The 10,526-nt window shown below is 34.9% G+C and overlaps 1 protein-coding gene across 5 annotated transcripts in view; it reads left to right on the forward strand.

Moving 5' to 3' along the window:
* Positions 1-10,526, forward strand: part of LRMDA (leucine rich melanocyte differentiation associated) — a 631,888-nt gene that overhangs the window by 462,663 nt on the left and 158,699 nt on the right. The window lies entirely within an intron of this gene.

Consider the following 10,526-nt stretch of genomic DNA (forward strand, 5'->3'; position numbering starts at 1 on the left):
ACGCATTTATTTATACCTTCTCTCTGTCACAATAAATTTAAGTAGAAAATGTTCCTTATATTTATGAAAGGAAAAGTCTGTCAAGAAGTTTTAGCAGCTTAGGGAACCAGTTGCAATCATCAGTATTTCTGTGTTTGTATTCATCAATTTATTTCAAGTCTGTTGTAAGTGGATAAATTAGCTTATTCTGAATTTTAATTTTAAGATCCCTTAGTGTAGAATAGTTGCATGTTGATGGCTGTTTCTTGTCCGAACTTGCAACCACAGAAAATTTTTACTTGCAGATTGAAAAATTACTTGTAATGTTGCAGCAGTTAAAAAAGCTGTGAATAGAAGAATAGGAATAATAAAACTCTTTGGTATGATTCTCAAGATGACCGAGATAGCAATCTCAGCTTTAGAACACTCTTTGTCATTTGACTAGATGAAGGCTTGTTCCTTTAAGTAAACGACTTACGAGAATTTGATTATAAATCAGGAGGAAAATAACATAAATCTTCAATTGCCTCATTTATGTATGTCCCTTGCTTTCATACTTCTTTCAATTTCTATATGCCCTATTTGCCCCATGACATCTTGATACAGGTGATAAACATATAGAGCTTTATGACCCTGAATCTGTCTGGAACCTATTATATGTCCTAATGTCAGGTTCTCTCAGGGCTCAGTTGCTGTAGATATATCTTAAATAATTTTAAGATCTGATTGCCTTGTAAATGATTTCTGACTTGATCCATGTTTCTGTTGGCTGCTTTGCTTCAGGTAGATTTGGAATAATATTGAGGTGAAAAAAGGGAAAAAGACAAACAAAAAAAAAATCTGCTAGAATCCATGAGGTATGGCACAAGATATTACAGTCAAATATTTGTATTCCTAATTACTTGGGAACCTAAAATTCAGACCCGCTGAAATCAGTCAAAGCTATTAATAAATATAGCATGTTTTGTGTATGAGCTGCTGGTGTGGACCACTGCTGGTGTCAGTGTGGAGCATGCATGCAGATCACAGTAGTAATCTCCAAGCAGAAAAATAGATGCAAGCCTTCACGGAAGGACTTAGCACAGGTGTTGTGCCCTGGCTGAAACATAATCCGGGATGCTCAGGTAGGTTTGACATCCCAGATTGTGTGCAGAATCAATATTGCTAATGTCTTCCAGGTACTATGTGCTTCAGTGTAGTACCTGCCTTGAACAAGAGAAAGACAAAAAGACAAATGCATGCTGCTTTTTTTTTTTATTTTTTTTTTTTTTTTTTTTTTCCTAGGAGTAGCTTTGCGTAACTGGTGTGTGTATGAGTGTGAATGAAGTAGGGCAATGCAAGAACAAGTAGTTTTGCCCTGGTTGCCACAGCAATAAGCTATCAAAGATTTGCATAAGGATAAGAGTTGATCCATTTTGTTATTAGAGTATTATATTTCTGTAGTATAACCACTTATTCTGCATTAAAAACTAATAAATTCAAAGTGTGATGCTCTGAAACATGCAGTATGAATGCAGGCATAAATGTACAAATAAAGCATAAAAGGAAAATAAAACAAATAAAAAAGAGTGGGCAGATTTACCACCCACTGCCCAGAACTATGAAAATCTCCATCGTTATTGCTGGTTAAGAGAGGCAGATCTCTGCTTTGGCTTAATTACACATAATTTGGCTGACAGTTGAAATACAAACCTAAACATCCAGCCAGATAAAGATACACAAAATTAAGTATTTCATGCGGTGTCCAACCCCTTCAATCTTTATTAATAAGTTAATTACATTAATTACAGCATGATTTAGAGTATTGGTAGTACAAAAGGGGGAAGGATGATAGACTCTTCTCAGTAATGAGCTATGTAGCCATTCTATTAGAATTAAGACTATTAACAGAATGCAAAATAGCATAGTGATTTGTAAATATACCAGTTGAAAATTCCTGTTCTTTCTAATTTTCTTTATCAAAATCCAGCAGACATCATTTCAGAGATCAGTCCAAATGTGCCACATTATGAATCATAGAATATTCTCAGGCTAAGAAGATATTTGGGTATTTTGGTATTTCTACTAATTTTTCACTCCTTAAGATTTGTTGCTATTGTTGCTTACTGGGTTGTATTTCTTCCCCTCCGCTCCCCTGCCATCTGAAGCAGTAAACTGGAGGTAGAAAAAGCTGAAGGTTCTTCTCTTCTGTTCCATTCCATGATGCAGCAAAACTTTTTTCTTTAATTGATGTTTTGAAGCTCTTGTATGTCAAATAAAATCTAAAGATCACATAGAAGATGCATGCATTGGATCTGGTTTACTGGCTTGTAGCCTCTTCTTTCAGATAATGCTCTCCTTAAACACCATAAAATGGAACATACCTTGGCAGTTCTCGAGAGAAGTACTTGCTAACCTGTTTGTCTAAGTACAACTGTATAAAATGGCAATTTGTGTGTATTGCATGTGTGTTTGGAATTATAAGAACCATTTCATGATAATTAGATATATCTACATTATACCTTATGGAAGTGGGCTGAGTAGAGCCTTATAGCCTATAATGGTCACTACAAGTCATTTTATAAATATAACTTTTCTTCTTTGACTCTTACAGAACACATCAGACAGTACTGGTTTGCAAGGGTGTCAGCTTTCTTTATCATTTAACTAAAGAACTTATTGGAATACTTGTAATAAATTTGGAGTATGTTTTATTTGGAAAAATAATTATTTTTGAGTTGAAATCTTAAATTCAAAGGAATGGCACCTCTTTAACGGCCAAGTTGTAGCTGCTATATTTAGTTAAGAATACTTTAAATTCAAATTAAAATTTGCTTCTGAAGCTTATTTTAAACATTATTTTAGAATTGTTAGAAGGCTCTTTCTGTGGAGCTGTACCTTTGGGAAGAGTGGATATCTGGTGATTCTTGCACAGTGTATTATTCTTCAACAGATGGCTACAAATACACATTCATGTAAGAATATTCCTGTAAAGTTTCATAAATTGTTTCAAGATATAAAATTGAAATTATTTCAACTGTTTCTGTAATAAGATTTACCATTACTAAGATTTAAAACTATTTACAGGGAAAATATTACCATTCCTCTTGGTTAGAACCGACAGGAACAAACAGAGCTAACAGTAGCATTTTTAAAATGCAGATATGGAAGAAAATGGAAAGGTATTCAAAGCATTCCTGTTTGGGCTTATATGAGTAGTCATTCAAAGTTAAGGAGTTGGTTTTCAAAGATTCGGGTGCTTTGTCATTTCTACGCTGCTTCAGTGAATGTCACAGTCTGCCTGGAAGACATCAGTAACTAAATCACTGGAGTGCCTGTCTAAAATGTTTGACTGTAGTTCTACTTACTGTCTAAAGAAACTGAATAGCTCTATGGTGTAGACTGCAGGTGCTACAGAAAAGTGCTTTCCTTATTCTTGCCATGATAAATTATGGATTTGCCCATTGTAGTCCCTTTATTACTATTCTTTCCTTTACTACAGTCACCTGTCATCTGCCTTTATAATTCGGTGATTTGATGCTTATTCTTTGAACATTTCCCAGATGTGATCTCTTTATACTTTTTAATACTTCCGAACTTTTGAATGACTAGTTAAAAAGCTGTCAACAGTGATAAATATCCACCTCAATGTCTCCATATTGTCACAGTGATGATACTAAATACTTTAAGAATTACAATGATAATATTTTCCATGGTAGTACTCTTACATTAAAAGATGCCAACCAAGGTTGCAAGTCTGGAGTATAACAAATCAAAGGCATGCTATGTAGGTTGTTTATTAGTCTAGGAGTAATTTAGCAGTGATAGAAGTGAAGGAATGTTCTTCACAAATTTAGTCTTTAATTCCAAGTCTCTGTAGATCTCTTTTCTTAGATTTTAATTGCTTTTAAATTTATATTGAAACTGAAAAAGATTGACACGCGTGCACACAAAGAGATCTTAAGTAGGCAAAATCATAGCAGCTAGAAGGTGTGACTATGGTCCAGAAAAATTCTTTATCTTTGTAGTTCTTTTATTAAGTCTTGATTAATACAAATACAAGTCTTTTTTTTTTTTTTTTTTTTTTTTTTGCTTGATTTTAGAATATCTTTTCTCAGTTTTCTGTAAGCCCAGTCCTTGTACTGAGTACAATTGTGAGATTTGTCACTTGTTTGGCCTAGTGACAGCTGCTATGATACATACTGTAAACACAGTAATGTAATATACATTACATAAATAGCAATTACAAAAATAGCAGAAATTATCTTTGCTATTCTTCTAATGATAGGGTCTTAAAATTCACTTAGGTTACTTTAGTATTTTTTGGTTTTGGAATGCTTGGGGCATTCTGTGGCTGTTCAAATCTAATTGATAACTGTAATCTGAAGCTTAATGCCTGATTTCAAACTCTAGGCATACAGTTTCAAAAGGCATTTTTTGTGAAATATCTTTACTGAACTCCATTCTTCTTTGTCACTTTTAATCAATGGATACCAAAGTACTGTTTCCTGAAGAGTGCTTCCTGAGAACAATTTGCACTGAATTATGAGATGGAGAATGTATAAATTCTGTGATTTTTTTTCATTCCTTTTTGTGTGATTGTCTTGATAGTGTAATGATTTGGGGAAATAAATATGGGCAAATAAATATAAAATATAGGAGAATGTATTTATTATTTCATTAAAGAATGTTAGGTTTCTTGCTCTGAAGTTTTATTTTGCTGCACAGGTATCTAATTTTGAACTTGCTAAGATGTTCAGAATGTACTTAGGCTGCTGTTTGGTGTTTTAATGGATTTGTGAACATGTATAAATTATGCCATAAAGTAAAAGGCACTATATAAATCTGTATTATGGCTGAATGTAGAAATAAGGTAGTAGGAAACTAGTATACTGAGAAAGCGTTATAACAGTAATGGCTTTTTCAGTTACTTCTGAACTTGTTCCTTCACTGAACCTGCTGAGAATTTTTCTCTAATGTTGATGAATAACTGAGCAGTGAATGTTCAGGTGTTTCCGTGGTTAGATCAGAGCTATATGTCCAGCTTTGAATAAGTACCTATATTTGAAGTGAATTCTACTATTGTAATATTTGGTGAACAGGATTTCACTGGGAACTGATCTGCGTGCGGTGAGAAATAGGTTCTTTTGCACTCTATTTGTAATGGAGTGGAAAATTACATTTGCCATTGCAAGAACAGCCCCATTAGTGAGAAAGCAGATTTTCTTGCAGAGAGCTGGAATGCACCTCAGGCAGTATCAGGGTGACAGTCCAAATAATGGCAGTTTGGAATGAACCTGAAGATACTGAAATGAAAAAAATGTTTTTCTTCATACACTGTGGTTCCTTCGTAAACTTATTGCTACGTAAGGAACAGTTTGATCTAAAAGAGCTTGAAAGAAACATGCACTAATTCTTGAACAACTGTTTTTAACTTGTTTTTAGGCTGCAGCCTACTGTTGTGCAAAGGAAGTGCAGTGTATTATGCCAGATTTTTGTTTTGTATCAGAAATGCAATTACTTACAATTTCCACAAAGTCCAGTACAAAAAACTGTGAGGTTATAATGTGAAGAAGTAGTAGATCTATCTGATGTACCAGGAGTTTAGAGAGAATTAAATGATCTTCAGTTTCATTTCTATTCAAACAGTCCAGTCAATCGCTGAGTATAGTCAATAACTTCTGTAGGAACTGATCTAAGTGGTAGCATTCAGATCAACATTAGTAAAATATTTGCTCTTGAAGACTACTGAAAATACATAAGGATGTGAGCCTTGATCTGCAGATCCCAACCTACTGAGACGAAAATATCTGGGTTTTATTAACCCTTCCTTGTTTTGCATGTAGACTGCCATTTTACTGCCATAGTAATTTCTGGTTGAGTTTTTCTTCAGTTTTATGCCTGTTGCAGGAATGACCTGTTTTATTTCATTCCTCACCTGCAACAGACCTTTGACTCCTCTTTAGGAATACCAGCTTAAATTTTGAATAGATTCACTATTGTAGAATACATGTAACAGTTTCCATTCTGTGGTAGTTACTATCTGTGGTCAATTTAGCATCCCTCCTTCCTTCCCCTTTTTATTTTGTTTTTAACCCTTCGTATGTGTTGTCTGCTATTCTCAAGTGTTGGGCTCTTGAGGACTAGTGTCAGGCCAGTTAGTGAGTTTCAGATAAAATTGTTTTTATCATTACCTCTGTGTTAGGTTTCTACTGGATTATTTTTTTTCCAGCATTCATTCTAAGGCCTAGTTTATGTAGTAGAATCTGTAATTGAGCTGAAAAAGTTTTCCTCAATTGAGGGAAGACCGAGATTTTCCATATTCAGATTGGTTTCTTTATTTGAGAAAGCTTTTATTATACAAAACTACAGTAAATTAACAGGTCCTAATATGCATGCATTAGGGAAAGGAAAGTATTGCATTTTTTGATTGTTACAAGGGAATTTAAAAGAATGATTGCCAGGTAATGTCTTGGCCCACTGAAGCAACTGTTAAGATTTCTAGAGGACATGTGAGCAGCTTACATAAATTTTAGTTTTTCTTGAAATGTAATCAATTTTTGAGCTGAGAAGATCTTATCAAAGAGGAATGCCTACAGCTGCATGATGAAAGTCCCATGTACTGTAAGGTTTTCAGAGTATAACTATAATCAAAATATTTCATCTTATTAGCAATTTTTTCCCTAAATTTATCTTCCAAAAACTAAAAAGCCTGAAAACTTGTAACTAAAGTGATGTATCCTGGTTTTATTTTATCTGATAAGAAGGTGCAAACACTGTGGGATGAAATAAATACAAGTTTCTTGATGACACCATCTTGGCATTTCTGCATATTCTTTTCTAAATATATTCTTTATCATAGCTGTCTTGAAATACTTTTAATATCATTAAAAGCACAGAATGAGTGCCAGACTTGTCAATTCCAACAACAAAGTGCTGAAATTTTTCAGTGAAACTGAGAGATCCATCTCCCACACGTTGTAATGAATAGGTTCATAAAAGGAAAATAGTTTAATTACATTTTAGTTCGTGGATTGTTAATAGGCTGGAGTATCTAAATTGAATAATGTGATTCTGGTAATAATTATGTGTAAATGAACTTGTTTAAATGATATTTTACAGCTTCTTTATAAAATTACAGCTAGAGGCAATCCAGTGATAGACAGACAAAGGCCATGCAAAAATTATCATAAACTATTAGCTTGTTTGCAAAGGGTTTTATGTTAATCTTTTAGTACTTAAAGCACTCTGCAATTAACATATCACGGGGAGCTGCCTCGCAGCAAAGGCATGCAAATTAAAGTGCTCAGATAAAAAGCTATCCACATAAAAAAAAATCAAAGAAAGGATGGCATAGCACTCGAAGGGTACTGGTTTTATATTTGAGATTAAGGAGGTGTAATGATTGTGTTATCTAACTAGGATTGTAATTAAAGCTTTTCTCCTGCAGACATGACAATAGATACAGCATTGATTTCGGTGTTTTAATTGTGAAAGTCATTTTATTTCAGGGCAGAAGATATGAATAGCCTAAATCAAAGGGCTAGAAGATTGCTTTGTTGATAGTACTTGTTCAACAGCTGCCTTGTTACTTAATACACAAATGGAGAGAATGGTGAAAGAGATCCTGGGAGGTGCTCTGTACTGTAATTCTTCTGCTGATTTCCTTTCCTTTTATGAAAAAGGCAACGATCTATGTACTGATTATAAACAAGTAATCTTTTCATACATCACCAGTGTTTTTCCCCCTTAATTTTTTTTCTGAACAAAAGTAGTCATAAAAGCCTTGAACTAACTTTTACAACTGCTCTTTCCAAACTACAAAAGTTTTTGTAATAAAACCATCATCTGCTCTCAGAGATATCACACTTTCAGTGGGGAACAAAAAGTCTCCATGTGGCTATAATTCCTGTTACCAGAAATGCCACCATAACAAAAGGTATGTTCTTAAGAGAATTGGGTGTTAGATTTTATTTACACTATGTTTGTGGCTATGCAGTCTCTGCAGTGTTAGACGAAGAAGGGGTGAGTTTATTTTCATCACTGTAGTAACTTGGTAGAAAGTGAATGTTCAAAATAAATACATCTGGCTGGTTTTGTGACTGACACATAACTGTTAGTATGCTAGAGGGGACTAGGAGCTCTTCTCAGCTGCTTGTGCCAGTGGGCAGCTGCACACCTAAACGGGCAAGGTCTGGGTGCATTGGGCTGAAATGGAATTAAATGAGGCTGAATCTAGGATGGATGCAGTTGTTCAATATGGAAAAAGACTTATATCAATAAAGCTTATTTCCTCTCTGGTGGGGAAAAAAGTTAACTCAATATGCAACTACAAGCACATTGGAGGAATTGTATGCTTCATTTTACATATTCATTATATACATATATATATGTATTCATTACACATGAAGAGCCTGCAATTTTTTTTTTTTTTACTGTTATAGAAAAGATTCAAGTAATTTAATGAGAGAATTCTTTTTTCCTAACTAAACCAAAACAGCGATTAAAATAGTGTAGAGTCTCACAGAACAGGAACAATCTCAAATTCCCTTGGTGCCTTTCTATGAGACTCAAATACACATAAATAAGCCTGGCTTTCTGCCAGTAGACCTGCACATTTCCTAATTTGAGTTTAAAGTAGAAGACAGTATGTCACGAGGGAAACCATTCCCTTGTAATTTTAAGAAATGAGGACTGGTGACAGTAGGACTAGACTCTGCTGATGGTCCCCACCCTTATTTTTGCTGGAATATTGGGTTAAATTCACAGTTTCTTTCCCATAATCTTCAAAGCCCTCCATGGAACTGGCTCAAACTACCTAAGAAATTGCTTTTCTCCAGCTGCAGTGACAGATTCCCTTGACAGCTACGTTTCAGAGGAACTATGAAACTGTCAACTGTGAGGATGATGCTCATGAGAGCAGCAGACAGAGCTTTCTCAGCAGCTGGCTCAAGGCTGTGGAGCTTAATTCTGGAAAAGAAAAGAATGACCACAAATCTCATTGCTTCCAAACCTGTGTAAGACTTGCTCATTCAGCTGTTATCCACAGCCAAAGAAGAAATGATGATGATTAAAGTAAAAGGTGGAAGAGACTGCAGACAGGAAAATTTCTTGGGGGAAGTGAAGAGACAAGACCATCTGTCAACTTGCGTAGAAGGATGGTTATAACCTTTGTTCAAATAAGATATGCTCAGGATCGTGGCTTGCTAACTGTGGAAGTAGTGCAAACAGAAACTTTGTATAGATGGGCTATGATTTTTAGCCTGACTTTTAGGCCAAGGGTTTCAGTAGAATCTATATGTGGTGCAAAACTTAGGAAACTTAAATTGACAAACATCTAGGAAGACTGTGTGTTTACTATTTACTATTTTGTGTGCATTTATGAACTACTGGCATTCATCTACCGATGATGCTATTAATGTAGGAAGATTTTAGGTTTTGAGATTAGTCATACTCCTTTAAGTCCAGCTCTAGGTAAATAGTGAATGGAAGAATCACAAAGCTAATTTGTATAACCTCAATTACTACAACAAACCCCCTCATTTTCCCAGTGCAGTGCAGTAACAGCTTCTTGCCTGAAATACTTAGGAAAAAAAAGTGAGGAGATATAAAAAGATCTTGTGAGTGTTTTGCAACAGGTTGTGTAAGAATTTTCACTATCAGTTGCATGGTTGGTTTTTTTATTTTTTTGGTGTGTAAAGAGCTTTTTTAAGCTTTGTTGAACCAAGATAAAGTTTTCCCTTTACTCTTATGAGTGCCTTTATTTGTAGGCTTCTATCTCCTTACAAAGAACTTTAAGCTAGGATACTCTCCCACCCAATCTTGTTCTTAATTCATTGTGGAAAATCAGACCGTAGATAAATATATGTCTAGATAGGTGGTGGCACATTTTCCTATAGCCCTGTGTGGGCATTTTCAGGATTTACTTTTAAAGGGCAGAAGCTCTCTCCAAGAAAGTGCATCAGATAGTGTAAAAGTATTTTAGGAAATTCTGAGAGCTCAAAGAATTTATAATTTTATAAATTTATAAAGAAGGAAATTGTTTCTAAAAGAATACCTACATTCTTCGAGGAGGAGGGAGGAAGGAAAGCATTTCAAGAGCTCTTAACTGTCTTTCAGGTATTTGGCAATGCAATGAAAACTGTACCAACAAGACCTCTAAAACATCTTCAGAGGTCTCTGATAACATAAACGACCTGTATATATACATCTTCCATGGGGAAAAACAATTCTTGGAAGTCAGGTGCCTTACGGTTTCAAGACCTATATTGATCACTAGAAGCTTACCAGTATCTTGAGTCTATCAAAGGGCTTGGTCTCTGAGAAAAAAATGGATTTACAGCACCTCTCTTTAGCATTAAGTCTACATGCTCATTGACACTAGCAGATGCACATTTTGAAGGCATTCCAAGAGTAATCTACTTTGGCCTAAGTGGTAATATTCTAGGTAATGCTACCTACCTGTTCCTTCTGGATTTGGATTTCTCCCTGTCTTGATTGATCCTCGAATTTAACCAGACTCAAACCCATCTATGAAACAAACCCATCTATGAAACAAACCCATCTAT

The sequence above is a fragment of the Centrocercus urophasianus genome, unplaced genomic scaffold, assembly GCF_019232065.1.
Source record: "Centrocercus urophasianus isolate 14NV4802_14NV808 unplaced genomic scaffold, USGS_Curo_1.0 seq_17, whole genome shotgun sequence".
Lineage (NCBI taxonomy): Eukaryota > Metazoa > Chordata > Aves > Galliformes > Phasianidae > Centrocercus > Centrocercus urophasianus.